Source organism: Pygoscelis adeliae, unplaced genomic scaffold, assembly GCF_000699105.1.
Source record: "Pygoscelis adeliae isolate BGI_AS28 unplaced genomic scaffold, ASM69910v1 Scaffold113, whole genome shotgun sequence".
Classification (NCBI taxonomy): domain Eukaryota; kingdom Metazoa; phylum Chordata; class Aves; order Sphenisciformes; family Spheniscidae; genus Pygoscelis; species Pygoscelis adeliae.
The window spans coordinates 10,273,332-10,292,384 of record NW_008825108.1 but is presented as its reverse complement, the minus strand read 5'-3'; positions in this window follow the sequence as shown (position 1 = coordinate 10,292,384).

Below are 19,053 nucleotides of genomic sequence, written 5' to 3'. Positions count from 1 at the left end.
AAAGGGTTGTCAAGCATTGGAACAGGCTGCCCCGGGAAGTGGGTGAGTCACCATCCCTGGAGGTAATTAAAAGATGTGTAGATGTGGCACATGTAGACATGGTTTAGTGGTGGACTTGGCAGTGCTAGGTTAACGGTTGGACTCAATGATCTTAGAGGTCTTTTCCAACCTAAATGATTCTATGATTCTATATTTCAAGGTAAATTAAAATGTTTCCTGTTTAGAAACTAGCAACATCACATTCTGCTGAAAACCTTCAAGATAAAGCTGAGACATTTACACCAAATACATTGCATGGTTGAGTCCCTTAGACTTTTCATTGCAGTTTAAGATGCAAAGTTAGCAGGAGTTCATTATACTGCTATAACAATTAAACATTCATACTCTTAAGTGAAATAAGAAAATATTCAAAGAAAATACATGCATGGAAATTCCAAAGTTCAGCTATTTTTTGAAAATTTAAACACATTTCAATCCTTCCTTTCTCCTCTGCTCCTAAACATGTCCACCAAAAAGATGGCTAAACTTAGCAGGTTTTACTTTACAGGCACAGCAGGTGTGTGTAACAACAGGCTCACCATCAGCTGCCAAGGCTCAGCTGACTCATTAAGCCATGCTAATTCAATCACTTTCAATCATGATTGACTACGTTCAAATGTAGACAAGGTCTCTGAAGCAAGCACAATGTTTTTCATATCTGTACCAAGAGGCACAAGAGAGCACACTTTGAGAAGGTGTTAGGCACAAATCACTGAACGTTAAGCAACTATCATATAGTACTCTTAGGGTAATGTAAACTCTCCGTAAGTTTGAAAAGTCTTTTAGTTCCCTGATTTAAACCAAAGTGTGAGGGGGGTGTTCCAATGAAGAATCAACTGACATTGGTGTTTCCTTTTTTTTTCATTCTACACTTTCTCTGCATTTGTTCTCTTTCTTCCCCCTGTTTAGAATAGTCTTTCTCATTCAAAATGAAAACTTGAAAATGTTAGTGGCTAACTTTAACACTCCATGATACTGGAGTAATTTATATCCATGATATAAATTACAATCAAGTCTCACGGGTGAGTACAAGACTAAACACCCCATGTAACTCAGTAACCTAAAGAAACATACCTTACATGCAGAACCAAGATTTAATTGTTAGTCAGTCTAATTAAAGTACTGACAATCTAATCAAAGAGCCATCCACTTATGATAATACTAACACAGCTCAAATTTTTACAGCTCATTCCCAGTAATGATACAGTTGAAATGATGTAAGCAAACTTTCTGGTATCTCCCCCTTCTTCTGGTGTTATGCTTAACCTTTTCTAAGTCCCTCATGGTGTTAGGGTTGATAGTAGTAGTCTGTCTCAAGAAGGTGAAAGGGTTTCCAGTGAGCTGTCAGCACCCCAAGTTCTTCACCAGGAGTATGAAACTGATGGGAGATTTGGGGGGGAAGGGAGAGATGTTGTTCTTTGTCACTCTTGGGTTTGCTTGGGGTTATTTTTATGTTTGCTAACACAGACCATTTGCTCTATTTCCATGTTATATCTGAGTTTCATTTCGTATGGTCTGTAGAGACTTCTTTGCTCTCTTTTTTATCCTTAAAACCAGTTTTACCCAGCTCCCAAGGTTACATTCTTTTAGTGACCTGTAATTGACTGTGATTTGTGTTTATAGCCCAGGGACCTCTGTTATCAGTCTATGCTTGCACTTCTAAAGCTCTTGTTATCGTCCTGCTCTTGTACTTCTGTAGGCCTATGTTACAATCCCATTTCTCCTCAATGGCCTTCAGGCTGTGGCTTCCTGATAACACACCTTAAAGTTTTATTAGCATAACTTAGTCATGCATATATCTATGTTCTAAGGGCATTGAACAGTTTACCTCTACAAAAATAATGTTCCATTAGGTGTATTTATCTACAGACACATATAGACACAATGTTCTGGTATCCACCTGCCACCGATATCTACTAGTTATAGCAACATCACCAATGTGTTATCAAAATAGCTTTACAGCTGACTCAACTGTGCTGAAAATCAAATGAAACAAGTATGACTATTTCTGACACTAGCAATTTACAATATGGCTTAAAGGCTTAAATTACACTTGAATTTATGTAATAATTTTTAATATGATGAAGAAACAGGGAGCACAGATTTTGTTTCTTGTCAAAAGATAGATGTGTTTGGTGGATTCCCTTCATTCAAGAGCAAATGAAGCTGGAGGACCCATGAGAACTGTCCTGCTTATCGTTTGCTGTAGGGAATAATGGTATGCCACACCATAGCAGTGGAAGCCTGTATGCTTTATATTGCTTAATTGCTATATTTGAGAAGGACAGCCCTACACAGCCCACCCTGCTAGCCTGACTAAGGCACACTCGCTTCTGTTGCCATCAATACACTACAGACTGATGTTAGACAGACTGCTCCTGTCTGCTTTTTACTACCAAAGCATTGTAACATACATTCACAACTAGGTTGACTGGAATGATTTTATCTCCAATTCCTGTCTCCGTATCCTTCCCATGATTCATCAAAGTTCAGGGAGTTACCGCTACCCAGGGCCACATGCATTTTGGGTGGAGCCCCATATTTACACAGGCCCTCTACCAATTCAGGGTTGCATTCAACTGTGTATACCATTCCAAGATGGAGTTAGCCTGCTACAAAACCTAATAGACCAGAGGCACAACAGGGTTTGTTGACTTAATATAGAATGACTTTTGTACTGACAAACCATGATACTCTTTTAAAAGTCTTCTCCCAAAAAAATGGGATGGATTTTTACATGGTATTGGACTTAACAATACCAGGATAAGAATTCCTCCTCTCTAGAACAAGGACTTCATGCTATATAATCAAAGATTTTATATTTGAAAAGAAAAGTTTCTGACCTTCATGATTGCTAGGAAAGCAGCAAACACACGGATGAACTGCCCCATTTTTTCCAGCTGTGAAATCTGAAGATGACAATTTAAAATGTCAGCATTGTTAGCTACTCCACTGCACAAAGTTCTATAGATTCAAGGATATTAAAGCCAACAGGCATTAATGGGCTAATGTAATCTGACCTGCATAATATATGTCACTGAATTCCACCCACCCTTTCCTGCATCAAATCAATAACCCCAGGCAACCTAGTGCCCGTACCTTTAGAAAGGTGTTGAATCTTGACCTGAGAATTTTGCATGATGAACAATCTATCATATTCCAGAATAAGATATACTTGCCATTAATTAAAAATAAGTCCACTTGCATTTCCATGAACTTCCCTGCCTTTATCTTCTAATTAGTACCTTGTTTTCTGCAAGATTTAAATTACTTCCTCTATAAAGACTTCTTCACCACCCAGAAAGCTACTGGATGCATTTGTGTCATGCAGCAGAGCTCAGTGCAAATATTCCCAAGTTAATGGACGTTCAGCAAACGCACATAGTTCAGCTTCTCAGTAGGGGTTATAAAATTCAGATCTAGAGCCATGTGAACACAGCATAAAGGCCAGAAGCATTCTCCTGCCTTACATGTATTTCAAGAGGCTTTAGATCTCTCAAGTCACCCTGCAGCTACAGGCTTCCACTGAAAAAAGCCATTGCTCTATTATTGCATCAATTTCCTCTATTGCTGCAATACTGGGAGATTAAAAAAAAGAGGACTTGTATCCCATAATCCTGGCAATATTATTGTAATCTCAGCATTCCTCTTTGTCCCTTTCATAAAAAGCTGCAGTAAGAACATCATCACTGTCTGTCCCTGCTCCAAATCCAAGGTTTCTTTCAACAGACCCAGGGCCCTCCACTCCTGGCTATTGTTGTCCTAATCCTTTCCTTGAGCAGCTCAAAAACCTTGCTATTTGGGGTCTGTTTTCCACGTTTAGCTCTCATCCTCTAAATGGTTTCTTGCATACCGTGGAATCAAGTTTTCCACAATCGAGCCTATTTCTAGTTAGGGAATTCCAGGGTAGGAGGTTTCAGAGCAGCAGTTAGATATGCCAGAATGCTTAGTCCTCTAACGCATTAATTCATTGTTCTACTTCCTGGTTTCAGATTAAAACAAATGAAAATCAAAGCAACCTTTCTCTCTACAGTCTCATTCCAATAAACACATACTGTTATCAGCCTCTCCCACAACAGTAGCATTATCCCTGGCAATGATAACTTGCTTCCCCCCGCCCCCCATCTCCACTTTCAACGGTCAGTTCTGCAAACTGATGCAGTTTTTGCTTCCACTGTTTTAAAATCTTATGTGGGACTTTCTGTCCAGAAATCTGTCTTTTCCTAAGGATCATTCCTCCAATGATGCTGGCTTGTTCTGTTTGTAGCTGCTGTTCTCTCTCATACCTCTCTCCTCCCTGCTGTGAATCTCACTTCATATACATGCAGGCTAATCAAAGGTCTCCTAAACTAAACTGACTCCCTAGTATGAGAATGGTTTGCTGTTATTGCAGGCAGCATTCAACCCATGCACAAGCATATTAGCTTTCTCTTCCTTTTCCAAATCATCCTAGAAATATTTGTCCTACTTTAAGTTGCTGCTAACTACAAGAGAGAGATATTTACTCTCTAGTCTTCTAGTCCCATCCTTGCCACAGATTAAGACTACAAAAAGGAAAACAATTTGATTCCAAACAGCCATGTTATGTTGGAATTTACCTACAAAGCTGAACTAAAAGATATTATGCCAACACCAAAAGCTTGTCATTCATAGTTTAACTGTAATGCAGTTTGAATGGTCAGTTACCATAAAAGGGTAGTGCTATGGATGAAGCTCAAGGCAGCTGAAAAGAAAATTAGTTCAGACAACAGCAGGTTTAATAAATGCCATATTCACTATGGTTTAGGGTCGATTCTTTCAGCGAATCTTTTTCTATAGTATCCAAATTACACTGGACCATGTGACAGGACTCCAGTGGAGCCAAAGCTTTGAGATGAGTTTCCTACACGTTAATCCTAAAGTAAGCACACCTAGGTCCCCCATCAAACCTGAATTTCAAAAGGTGTATTTTACTTGAACTCAAATTAGAAAAATTTAACATTTTAAATAGAAAAACTCTGATCTGCTGAGTGAGAAAAAAATAACTAAATCCCCCTATTCCTGTGTACTTCATAGATCAGATTTGTTCTCAGACCAGTAACTTGCAATGGCTTTCTACAATACATTCTCCTCTGGTTCATGGGGAAAAAAACCTAGTCTCCATCACAGCTTTGGCTGTGTTTTGGTCTATCTCACTTGTCAGTAACCTCCCAGTCTGGCTCCCACTGGAGCATCCTGCAGAGTGTGCCTTTCTCTCTGCCAGCTCCCTCTGCCCACCTCCACATCCAGCTGCTCAGAAAAGGGCTCTCATCTTCTACCCTGAGATGACTCCACCTGACAAATGAAAAAGGCAGCCTTCCTCTTTTCTCCTAAATCACAGCCTTTTAAAGGAATATATTCAACAATTAGATACAGCACATGGTAAATGAACAAGTTTAAACACAGGCTGTCACAAACCAGGTAAACATTATCCCAGGCAAAAGACCTGGAGGACACATCTGTTCTCAGTACTGGAGGTTTATATTTGGAGCTTTTATAGCAATACTCAGGGCGAGTCAAGATTAACTCAGAACTGCCAACTTGCTCAGGCCTCAGTAATATAAGGGCGTAAAAATTGCCAAACTAGGTCAGTCCTGCTTCCAATAGTAGTCTGCTAATAGATGCTTTGGGAAAGATTGTAATAGGAAGAGTAGGAATAGTGTGATCCAAGCATAGCCTCACAGCTTCCAGCAATGAGTGCTTAGAGATTTCATGAGCTGGACATTGCATCTGGCAATCACATTTAACAGCTACCAAGGGAACTGCCTTCCATGAGCTTGTTTAATCTGTCTTTGAATCCACCATTTTTACCCCTGGCCTCCACAGCTTCTTGTGACAACAAATGCAATAATTTTATTATGAATTATGTGAACGAAGAGTCTATCTTCACCAGGCCCAACTGTTTGCTCCTTGTTTCTTGTATGATAAAGTAATCAGCCTTTACTCTCCTTCTCCAAACCATTCATGGCTTTATAATCCTCCACAATATCCCTTTTCCAAGCCGGAGTTTTCCTATATTTTCTCCTTATTTAGATACCTTTTTTATGGTTCTTGTTAAGGGATGTTAGGAGCAGACACTATCTCCAGCATCTCCAGCCCAGGACTCCTGCCTGACTGCTGGATCCCAGCCTAGTACAGCCGGGGACCCAGAGCTTCTACTCAGGTAGGTTCAACCAGTAGTGAAGGTGAGCACATACCCCACTCCCCCTCACACACACCCCGCCAACACACTAGTGAAGGCACACACATGGCACTCTCTGGAGTCACACACAGAGGTTTGCAGATCCCCTGAATACCAGCACGGACCCTCCACCTGCCTAATCCCCCTGCCTGGACCCAGGCCCCCATGCTTTCCAGCTGCTCCAGCCTGAGGTTTGCTAGCAAATGATACATGCACAAACCGCACACACCTAGTTTGGGGAAGATGCAGACACTGGTTCCTCTAGCAGCCAGCACCAGGCTCATGGGATGTGACTGTGGTCCCTCTCCAGCCGTCGACACTGAGCTCCTCACTTGCCTCACTCATGCTGGTGTCCCCCCCAGTAGCTGTTTTTTTGGAACACACACCCTTCCCACCCCAGTGACAAGAGGTGGCAGAGACCCCCACCTGCTGCAGCAGCTGATGCTGAGACCCCGCTCACTCCAGTAGCTGACACCACAGACTGCTGGGCACCCGCACCCGCAGTCTGACTCCAGCTGCTGGCACCAAATCTGCTCACACCGATCCCCCAGTAACTAACTGGCACACAGTCCATGCAGGACACATGAAATAGTGAGTGAGATTACACAGAGAGATAGTTACGAAAAGATTTAATAAGAAGACAGGACAGACTATGTACTGACTAGCCCCGTTTTGCAGATGACTGGCCCTTTCACACCCCTTTTTGTCTATTCCCCCTTTGTTACTCCCCAATGCCCTTCCCCTGCTTGTTCCCCCATCAGTTTGTACAGTCCCACCAACACCACCCGCCCACTCAACACCCTGGATGCTCAGATTTGCATCCTTATGGGATGTAAAGTGCCAGTTTGCCTGCAGGTTCTATACAGCCCATCAATTAGTGTGTCTGAGGAGGTTTGTTCTTCTTTTTGCCTCCCTTATTTTCATCTGTCAGGTTTGTGTCTCTGTATATTCTTTTTATGGTTTCCTCCTTTTCTTATTATCCCCTTTTGTATTGAAAAGATTCTTGACCAGATACCCTCAAGGGAGTAGATACTTTCTCCTTCCACATACCCTTACATTTCTTATCCCATTCTTCCCCAGATTCGCATTTCTTCTAGGGCTAGTACGCCAGTTTGAGTTCCCCATAAACTGTTATAAAATACTGGCATGAAAGTATTTTCTACTTGATTCTGACTCTATAATTCCTGAAACTCCATTTGATTTTTAATTGTCATGAAGCTCATTCCTTATGTCTTTGGAGAACATTATGCCTCAACTCTCAGATATTTACATTTATGACTATGACATTTTATGTGGTTGTGTATCATAATGTTGCACCATTATTGTATAAAATATTATTTTATATATTATACAGTATTTTGCTTTTTTGCAATTATAATTGCAAAATATAGAAATAATAACTATATTTTTATATAATATCTAAAATTTGGGTCCAAAGATTAATTTTAAGTAAATTTGCTTTACAAAAATGAAGATTTTTTTTTTTAACATTTTCACAGAAACTATTTATTATGTGACCCAGGTCATAAAAAAGGAAAATGAAACCATTTATATATTATGTTTGCATTTTAAATGGCATTGTTTTGGGGATCCATATCTGACTGCCTAAATTGGGCAACATAATTACATTTCTAATGACACTATTTCTATCAATCACTGTATGTTCTAATTTGACTACCTGTGGGTAGAGCTCTTGGCTAACCTTTTTGTGACTTGAGAACAGCCATCTGTTATTGATGAATGAGATACTGAGGAATTTCAGTCACATGGGCTTTTAACGTATCGAAACTTTTGTGAGACTGGCAGAGCAGAGACTGTGCTGCAGTACTAAGATTTAGTTACTTTTCCACATTTTCAGCAGTAGAATACCAAGATAACTATTTAAACAGTATGATGGCAAACAACTAGACTAAGAAAAAGATTAGTAACTAATGGTGGTTTTGCTCACATGTGAGAGAATTAGGAAACAAAGTCATTATGAGACAATTCAGGGCAGTCAGAACCTTATGTTCATGTGCTTACTTCTACATTATTATTAATGCTATCAATTATTATCACTGCTATCATCCTTCCGAGAGCAGGATGATATTAGGTCAAGGATTTTACAAACAAAGATCAAGAGACGTCCTCCCTAAAAGATCTTCTAGTTCATGCAAAACACATTGGTTCAGAGAGCGGAAAGCGTGGGAAACAGTATAAGCAGGGGGGCCAATGTGTTGATTTGCAAACATCACAATTGTTTTCTGCATTGGTTTCTTGAGTGTGTTAGGGATGTATCAAGTCTCACACTTCCTGTGATGAATGCAGTTGTTCCCACTTATGTTCTCCTACCACACATTGATATTCCACATTTGGTAGCAAGGGGGAGACGGAAACATCCGGGGTCGGGGGGGAAGAGAAGGAGACATCCCTGCTCTTCCTTAAGCAGAAGCAGGAGAAAATGAAGACCAGCAGAGAAGGCTGTCCAAGGCAATTCTAGCTTAATGCAGTCTGGAAAGCAAAGGATAGCACTTCACCAGTCTCATCATCTGTCAACGGTACAAACATAGTCACATTTTTTTGGAAGCAGTATAAAATACTATCTATTTTTAAAAAGCAAGATTTCCAAGCATAATTATTTGGCCAGTTTGCACATAATATTTTTTTGTAGTGCTGCCTTAACATAAAAAGTATAGTGAAAATGGTAAATTATTCTAAAGGCAAAATAACTAGAAGGCATAACAAATTTACATGCATAATAACAAAGTACTATCTAATTAAAGTTATCGTAATTTCATTAAACTTTATGTGAAGATTATAATTTAGTGTTAGGTAACATATAATTACCAGGCCATTATGGATGTAACTGAAAAATCAGTAATCTGGAAAAACTGGTATTAAGATCGACTTTAAACATTGTTTTGTTTCCTTCTAGAAGAGTGTCTTATTTGTAGTCCGCTTCCCTGATATCAATACTTACTGTCGTGGTTTAACCTCAGCCAGCAACTGAGCACCACACAGCTGCTCGCTCACTCCCCCCACCCTGGTGGGATGGGGGAGAGAATCAGAAGAGTAAAAGTGAGAAAACTCGTGGGTTAGGATAAGAACAGTTTAATCATTGAAATAAAATAAAGTAAAATAGTAATAATAATAATAATAGAAGAAGAATATACAAAGCAAGCGATACACAATGCAATTGCTCACCACCTGCTGACCGATGCCCAGCCAGTCCCCAAGCATTGGCCAGTTGGGGTCAGCTGTCCTGGCTGTGCCCCCTCCCAGCTTCTTGTGCACCTCCAGCCTTCTCAGTCGGTAGAACATGGGAAGCTGAAAAGTCCTTGACTAATGTAAGCACTACTTAGCAACAACTAACACATCGGTGTGTTATCAACATTATTCTCATACTAAATCCAAAACACAGCGCTATACCAGTTACTAGGAAGAAAATCAACTCTATCCCAGCCGAAACCAGGACACTTACACAGGTGCACACCTGTAAAGTTGTAATATTTGTTTTCTTTTTAGCAAACTCAAAGAAAAGAGCAAGAATGAAAAAAAAGTCTAGTAATGTATCATAAGAGAAAATTGCTTGCTGTTAATAATAAGTGTTTTCCATTTCAAATAGAACTGTAGTTTATCTCTATTCTGTTAGAATTAATAGTTACAGAATTTTATTCTTTCTTGTAATTTAGTCGTTACTCTATTTGTACTACTGGAACAGTACTGGAGAGTGAAAATGTAATCTTTCCATTACATTTTTGAAGATAGCAATGTGTAATATGGACTGTTCACTTACACAGACTGACAAAGCTTAAGTGTCATTCAAACAAGAATGTTCTTTTGTACGTAAATGCAGCAAAAAGCGTAAATGTGTCTGATGTGGATTAAAGTAGCAAAAACCTACTACTTGATTTTCTAATTAAGTGATAAAATAAAATATTGACATGCACAGAGGAATATACTCAAACAAATGATAGGCATATACCAAACAACCATTCCATTACTGTCTTTTGGAGAACTGCTTTAATAGTTTATTAATATGTCAGTCATTGGAAACCAACAGACTGCTACAGACAGGCAGCAGAGGGAGTTCAGGTTTACTGCTACTTCTCGAAAGAGGATGCAGTACTTGGAGTTTCCCAAGGGAGGAGGAACATGAAAAGGCAGTTTCTAAACCAGTTCCATTTTTTACAAGTGTTACAGCAAACAGACTTTAAGGATATACACTTAGAATCTTGCAGAATCTTAGTCTCTGTGCAGAAAGATCTCCTACGTGGCTGTAATGCTGAAGCTGTAATGCCACATATGCTACTCCTCCCAGGGAGCATGTGGTAGACATGTGGCTAAGAAGTTGCCATAGCAGAAGTCCCCCTGTCCTGGCCCACCCCGCCTTCCCTATGTGAGCTCCCTTCCCATGGTGGTGACTGCTCCACTGCCCCAGTTCAAGGTCTTCCAGGTTGGACCCCAACTCTTGATAAACAATCACATCTTTCACAGCACCACTTTGGAAAAAGAGGTTCCCAGTCTCTAATATGTTTCTGTCTTTGATCCTGGCTCACTACAAAACTTGCTTAGTAATTTTAAAAAACACAAATAGTAAGGTCAGAGCAAGTTAGCCTCCACCGTGTTAAACATGCCATTTTTCACCAAATGTGGATCCATGGAACATAGAAGCTTTCCCCCATCCATTTTGAGTTTGATGACTTTTCTGACAAGACTGGTGTGGCAACTTGGAAAGCTCTCTGCTGCTTTGGCACCACTTTAGCTTTTTTACTAGCTGTGTGGCTTTGTTTCTATCAGAGGATAGAAAAGTCCTTTTCCATTCCACATCACCCCATTCATTATCTCCTTGGGTAAGCCTGCTTTCAGTTTTGACCAGCTCAGGGTAGGCACTTCAAGTCACACTCCAAGTCACACTTCAAATAGGCCATTTAGCTTTGTCTGAAGCTAAGTTGGTCCTTATCTCTGTATCATTGTGGTTACATCTTCAGTGAAAGAACAGGGAGAGCAATTTATAGGCATAATTCCTCCAGCACTTCAGAACAGTGCAAGGTTTCCTTTCTTAAGTCCCTATACCCACACGAGTTGCTATGCCATCCTCTTGTAGGAAGCAGCAGCATGTGACTTTTATCTGACACCTGCATAATCTAAATTTCCCTTCTCCATTTTTCCTCTTCAGTTTTACAAAATTGAGGGGAAAAGGGGAGTAAAACAGAATTTCTTTCAAACTCAGAAGAGGGAATATGGACCATCCACTCTATTTGAGCAGTTTTGCCCCGTTTATCCGACAACAGAGTAAGGCTCCTCCTAAACTACAGTCTTCTAAAAGCAGGGAAAAAAAAGAAAATTTTTCGGGGAAATAGGACTATTTCTGCAAAATGAATCCCAGAGAAGAAACCAGCAGAAATTACTTTACCTGAACTGTGGTAAAAGAGACTTATACATTTGGGTACAAAAGCTGGTGACATCAATGAAACACGAAAGAAAGCAGTTAATACATGCACAGTTTATCAAGTAACATAATAAGATGGCTTCTTTCCCCAGCTGTTATCCAGCGATTATCAGTTTTCCAAAACATGAGTCTCAATTCTGCAAGGGATGAGGTGCTTTCTCAGAGCTCTGAGGTAAGAGAACAGCTTCCTTCCTACCCTGCCACTGAAATCAGGCCTCTGCACTGGGAAGTGACAAGATGTGAGTGTTGCTGAATGATGAAACTCAAAATACTCAGTCATTTAGCACAAGGAGGAAGACAACAGACTGGTTCGTGTTCCCTTCCAAAGGCATGGGCACCGGCATTACTGTGCTGAGGCCGGTGGAGGTGTATTTTTCAGAAAAGACACTGACAGTGACTAACTCAGATTGACTTTGTCAATGTCAATATCAGCTCAAGTGCTGCGTTTATTGTCTCCCACCAGCTTTGCTCACCATCAGGCATTTACTAAGCACACAACTTAATTCAACACAGACCACAGGCTGCAACAGACACATCTCAGTGGAAAACATCCAATGAATTTCAGTTTTATGAATTAATAATATTCCAGCAAAACCCAACCTGAGCACGAGGGGGAACGTTATCCCCTCCCAGTCTGAAAATTCTGAGGCCATGTAAAAGAAGGAAGTGAAAAGGAGTTTTTTACCCTTTTCTTCTTTTTTGTAAAATAGGCCTCCATAGGTGTGAAATGGAAGAGGAGAGTTCAGTGAAGGAACATGCCATCTTCAACTCTATTTAATCCAGTCAATTTGACCGAAACAATGAAGATTACTCTTTATTGTCTCACCCTTAATAACAGATTTTGCTAATCCCCTTTCAGCAGGGAACTTCTTGCTATTTCAAAACACATCCTACTGCTGTGTTTCATTCTCTCCTATAATACCAATTTTGATGATTTGAAATCATTTAGCAAAGGTACCTGTTTTTCCTTTTTTTATTGATTTGTCAGTTCTTCAAAGAATATATGGTGCTCCTTCTACAGCAAAGTCTGAGGAGGCAACTTTCAAGGAAAATTGTTTTGAAAGGCCAAATAAAACTCTGTTGCATCAACAATCTTTAAATCCAGCATCTTTACAGTTCATGACAAAGAAAAATATCTCCTGGGATTGTTTCTTTGCTTCTGGAGATGGTATAAAGGTCATCATATTTGCCAGTGTACAACATATCTCTGTTCCAAGAATTTGTCAATAGTTTTTTTGCACCCACTTATCAGAAGCACCTTCTCCAGAGATATTTAATTTCAAATAATGGAGGACAACAAATGATTTACTTGGTTTGGATGGCTCAGAGTGGTCATTACCATCACAGTTGTATGTTCTGAGGTTTCATCTTCTCAGAAGGGAGATAGTAGTAGGCTGATTGCATACGAAGAAGAGGCAATGTTTTTCTTCCCTATTTACCTTTTTTCCCCACACAAATAAAGCAGTCTGGGTTTGCTTCTGATTCTGTGGGGCTCATTTCACTAAAAAGTCCACATCTAGATTTCGTCATCAATTTCTCCCGTTTAGTCTGGATGTGGATTCTAAGAGAGAATCTCCTCTACTTTATTCTACCTTAGATACTAAGGTAGAATTCGCAGAGGACTTGGGGCAAGAGTATGAAGTGTAGGATGTAAGGGTGAATTTTATGCTGTACTCTAACATGTGGTCTAATAGCTGGAAGTACCAATCCCAAGGGAGGAAACACAGAAAACTGAATTATTAATAAATAACAACTAAATAATAATGTATTAACTGTTTGTTTTACCACACATATATACAGAGAGAGACAGATCATAATTCTATCCTCTACTGATGAAACTGGGACAGCTCAGAGCTCAGGATTACACCCATGTCTAGAAATTGGACACAACCACACCCTGCCCCTGGGAAATTCCTCCTTCCTTTCCTTAATTCAGACTTGAGACTCCAAAATCCACTCCTTGCACACAACTAATTCTTGTGTCCCCTGACCAGCACAACATGAGCCTGCACCTTCTCTCACCCTTGTCCAGTGAGGAGCATGCCAAGCTGACTGTCCCAGTGCAAGCACAGTCATTCCTTGTCTTGCCCTTTAAGAACAGCATCCAAGAACCATCTGGAGGATGCGCACACTCAGAAAAGACGTATCGCACCCAAACATGCAAAGGAACAGGATTAACTGAGCAGCAACATCTGCCACCACTGTTAAGTGCTCGCAAGTACTAGATCAATTGACAGAGAGCAAGCACCTTCCTGGGCCAAAACCCTCTCTTCTCTATAACACACTGGTCCAGCTCCCTTTTTCCTCATTTTCACACAGTCTTTGTCCATCCCAGCCAAGGTTTTAAATATATCAGTCTCTGCAGAACAAGAGTTAAATCTTCAGCTTACCACTCAGCAGTCTCCCCATGGTGCAATAAAATTAAAGCCAAATTGACCAAGAGACACCATCTTGTTTCAGGTCAGAAAAAATCAAATGCTTTGATTTCACAGTGTCAGTGTGTTGTGTTAGAATGCACCATTTTGATTTTAAGCCAGTAAATCAACTAGTTAACACCATTCCAAAACATGGGGTTTCTCTTTTTTTTTTCATTTGCCATTTCCAAGATCTAATATATAGTGTTATTAACAAACTACAAATTCCATTTTTATCCAGAAGACAATATATAAAAAATAAACACTTTATTAATGAGGTAGGCATGTATCAATTATATAAATATTTAAATAAATACAGCAATTTAGAGTATCAGGAACTGAGGGCCTTTGAGTACTCAGACTGACACCATTTAGAGAGATCAGAGAGCCAATTCCTGGAGCTTTCTGAAGACAAGGCCTTTAAGATCTGTTTCTCAGGTTGTGTTTTCCAAATTTTGCAGGACTCCAAATTATTACCCTGTAGAAGATTAGATCTATTGAGCCAGTTAAATTTTAATTAGGGAAACTAAATTAAAATGAGAAATCTGGATTCTCAGCATAATTGTAATCAGCCGTGCTTAAGAAAGATGCATTCAAACTAGAACCGCTGCAGAGCGTGGTCACTGGGATGATGAGGGAAAAGGAGATTTGTTTAGCCTAGCCTAACAGAGGCTACAATGATATGCATTAGCAGAACAGAAGGATTACAAATGAGTATAAAGTGACCGTGACTAAATTTAGGGAGGAAAGAAAAAAAAAGCCTATCACATAGTAGAGTGCTATAGCAGAAAATATAGAGCTAATTAAATCTATCACATGGTAGACCGCAACAGCAGGAACTTTTGAATTAGTTTGCCTGCATCCAGAGACAATTCCTCCTCTTATTTTTCCTAAAAGTGATATCCACCTGGCAATCAGAAGGAACTCCTACACCTGCAAATCTTCACCAACTGGATTACGTGGGTGAAGGGCTTTTAGGTCTTATATACTCAGAATTTTTCTGTGTTCACAGGACGAGGAAATGCATTCAACATAATTGTTTGTGAGTTGATATTGTATCATTCCTGAATTGTCTTTGGAAGATTTTGTTTAGGTAGGTGAGTTCATACAATCCTGAGACTGAGAAAAATTCCTTGGACAAAAGAAGCAGTCATGGGGAGTCATGTAAAAATCACAGAAGGAGATAATTTAGTTAAGCCTAATTTAGTTTCTGCTTCAGAACTCATGTCTGAGCGTGCTTTATGACTCTTCTGCTACTTAAATGTATGGTGTGTTACTATAAATATGACAGCATTTCAAAAAACGTTCATTTATGGCTGACTGCTTTAGTGGCTTAGTGAAAGTCAAGTGGATTATTTTTGCAATATGTTCCCCCCTATTAAGCCTTCTGTCCCAGTCTGACAAGAACCAAGAGTGTCCCAGAAGAGTGCACTCTAAACTGTAGTTTGGGGAAGCCACTAATGCTGCTGTGCTTGCTTTTATTAGCCATCTTCACTAGCTAACAACATTGGCAAGGAACTTGGGTTTTGTTCTTGGCTGCAATTCTGTGACAAGTGTTTCCAATCTAAGGCATTAATTTTTGACCTGCTAAACCAGACGGATTCCCCTGGTGGCAAAAGGGGAAATTCAGAATGACATCTATGAAGCCTCATTTAGTTCTGTCCTAAATGTTGTCCAGACAGAAGTTAGGAAGGTCAAGAGAAGTCCAGAAAGCAGAGAAGTGTATTATTTCCTCAGTTAAAATCTGTATGGTGAGTTCAACGGGCAGCAGTAAACCTTCCTCTGCGCTCTGGTTTTAATCAAGGATTGTCAGTGATCCTAGTTTCAGAGGTAGTCTGCGGTCTAACTGGCTGCTTTTAAGGAGTGAATGTACCAACTGTGGCCCTCTGCTTTAGACTTCAGGGCATTATGGATGAAGGCAGTGGTAACACTGAGGTTTGCTACAAGCTTTTTAACCACCCTTGCACATGCAGATACCACGGATCTTGCTAAGATATCACAGCCCCATGTGCAGGTTGACCTACAAGAGTTACATCAGTTTAGCTTCTCCCATAATAACTTCTCTGCTTCTATCAACTTCCTTGGAAAGTTGGTAGAGAAATTTTGAAAACACACAATAAACTTTTAGAACTGAAAGCAAAACTGGCACAGTCTCCAGTTGGGTTATAGCCCCAAAGAATTGATCCATCACCCAGACAGTGAAGAAACATCAGAAACCAGTCTCCAAGAAAGGCTTCTGTTAGCCAGATGCCCTTCCCAAGATTTAGGGACTGTTACCTCATCTCTTTACAGCTGTGTAATGTTTTCCTGTTTTAGACTTTCCCTCTCAGTTTGATGCCACTCACTGTTACAGTGAGTTAGTGCTTCTTATTAACTCTGTGTTGATTGATATGAGCTTTGTATAACCCATCACAGGATACAATTTATTTGTATAAGAATTATGGTAGAAATATATGAAGTAGTAAACAGAAAAGTAGCCATCTTATTCTTGGATGATTTTCATGGCCAACGGCAAGATGAGAAGTGATAACAAACTCCTCAGTAAATGAGGATTCAGGGTTTCTCATCCTCTCTTTAGTGAATATTTTAGAAATGCATTTTGCTGCTGCCAAAAACTGCAGCATGTACTAAAATGTCTAGCTCTATTGCTGCAGAAAGTAGAGAATAAAATAGAAAATATCCCTAAAAATTGCCCATGACATGACATGGTATTTCCATCTCACTCTGAGTCAGCATGTGTAGGTCTGCTGCAAGCGGTCAGACTTTTGGGGGCATTTCCATATCCATGCATATGGCTGCTAATAACATTCTAACCTCTGATTTCTTATTACATCATTCACCAATGTAGCAGGGCCTGTTGCAACAGGACAAGGGGGAATGGCTTTAAACTAAAGGGGGGTAGATTTAGACTAGATGTAAGCAAGACATTTTTTACGCTGAGGGTGGTGAAACACTGGCACAGGTTGTCCAGAGAGGTGGTGGATGCCCCATCCCTGGAAACATTCAAGGTCAGGTTGGAAGGGGCTCTGAGCAACTTGATCTGGTGGAAGATGTCCCTGCTCATTGCAGGGGGGTTGGACTAGATGACCTTTAGAGGTCCCTTCCAACCCGAACTATTCTATGATTCTATAACTTAGTGTTAAGGCCCTGTTAACATACTAAAAGAGATTAATAGATCTTTTATTACCAATTATATTTCAGGATTGCTTTTCATATAAATGCCCTATTGCTAAGTGGATGTCATCTCATTGATTCTACTCCAATGTACCGAATGCAGTAGTTAAAAATGGCTAATAACTCACTCATGTAACATTACAGCTACATTTGGTACCTTTCTCTCCTCTGATTATAGACATACCAGCTCATTAAACACTAGTGTAAGAACGCTAGCAGAGCCCTTCCTTTTAACAAGCTACCAGTGTGAAACTAGAGGCTAAGACCTTCTCTTTTAATGAATCAGTAGTACTGCCTTCATAATCGGGGGAGGCTGGGAAGAGATGGAAGGAGAGCACACGGTGTTTCAACCAGCATTTATATCTACAGAGGTGGTGTTTTTTCATGTCTGATTTCAAGCATTTTTTTAAATGTCCTCTTGTGCCCTTTTCTGGTTGCTTCTTTTATTAAAAATGTTGATGTTTGTTATCAGAAAGGTTGCTGTACTTTGTACATGCCACATTGAACAGAATCACTCCATACAATCATTTAGAAACTGTATAGTACTACAGATATAATGGCAAACTAGTATAACTGGTAAACATGCATATACTAAATAATATAACATATAAGTATGTACAATGATACATCTTATAAGTCAGACTCTAATTTGGAACCATTAGAGGTCAGGGAGACATTTGTTTCTACAGAGAATATGACAGCATTTCTTGTGGTTGCCTTAATGAATAAAATCAGTCACTTTTTGCTCCCAGTCCAATTGCATACTAACTGTAAATTGTTTCACAGCTCTAATGGGTTTCCTTTCCTGAAGCTTCTAACGGATAAAAAGGCTTTATCTTCACCCAGAATTGAGCCTGCAGCATCTGGAAGGTCCTCTACACTTACCGTAGGAAACTTAGCCCTCCAGCTATTGACATGGAAGTCCTTCCTTTCTGGGTTTATCAGTAATCAGAAGGAAAAACAGATGCAGAACGAAACAGAGTGAAACACTTGTCCTTTAGATATTCCCTGGTGGAACTCCCCACCCGAAACACGGATCAGGTCACAGGGCCCCTCCTCCCTCTGCAAAAACACACAAGGAAACAGTTACCGCAGAGACAGTTGTTTTACAGAGTCCTCCCTAGGCACAGAGGACTCTCAATGAGCCTGTGCCCTCCCCTGTTCCACTTGCTCGTGGTTTCTCTTTTCCTTTTCCCTCCCTTAATTCTGATTTTCTTACTGGTATGTTGGGGTAAAACTGCTTGATCTCACCACAGCTCATTAACCCTGTGTTTACCAGTAGCATGTCTGCATAACTGTTCACATGGCACTATTGAAAGGTATAAGAAACATTTCAGCAGAAATATATGCTGTAGCAATATAATAGTGCCCATCTGACTCTTGGCTGATTTTCATGGCCAAAGGCAAGATGAGAAGTAATAACTAATTCCACAGTAGATGAGGATTTAAGGTTTCTCATCTTTTCTTTGCTGAATATTTAGATAAAATGCATTTTATAGCTGCCAAAAAAATTATAGCACATACCACAATTTGCAGTTCCATTACCCATGATAAATTAATACAGTATGACAAAGTGATTCAACAGACTTGCTCTGTTATTATTACCTGTTTCAGAACTCCCAAATAAAATCAGTCAGCTGCAATGTATGCTGTGTCTCCCAAAGCTCCATTAGTTCTCTTGGTACCTTAAACACAAAAAACTGCTGGAAAGGGAAAGGTTATATTAATGCCTCTAAATATTGTACCAAATAATTAAGTTGTCTAAAACAGAGGTAACAAACTTATTTTAGGACTTT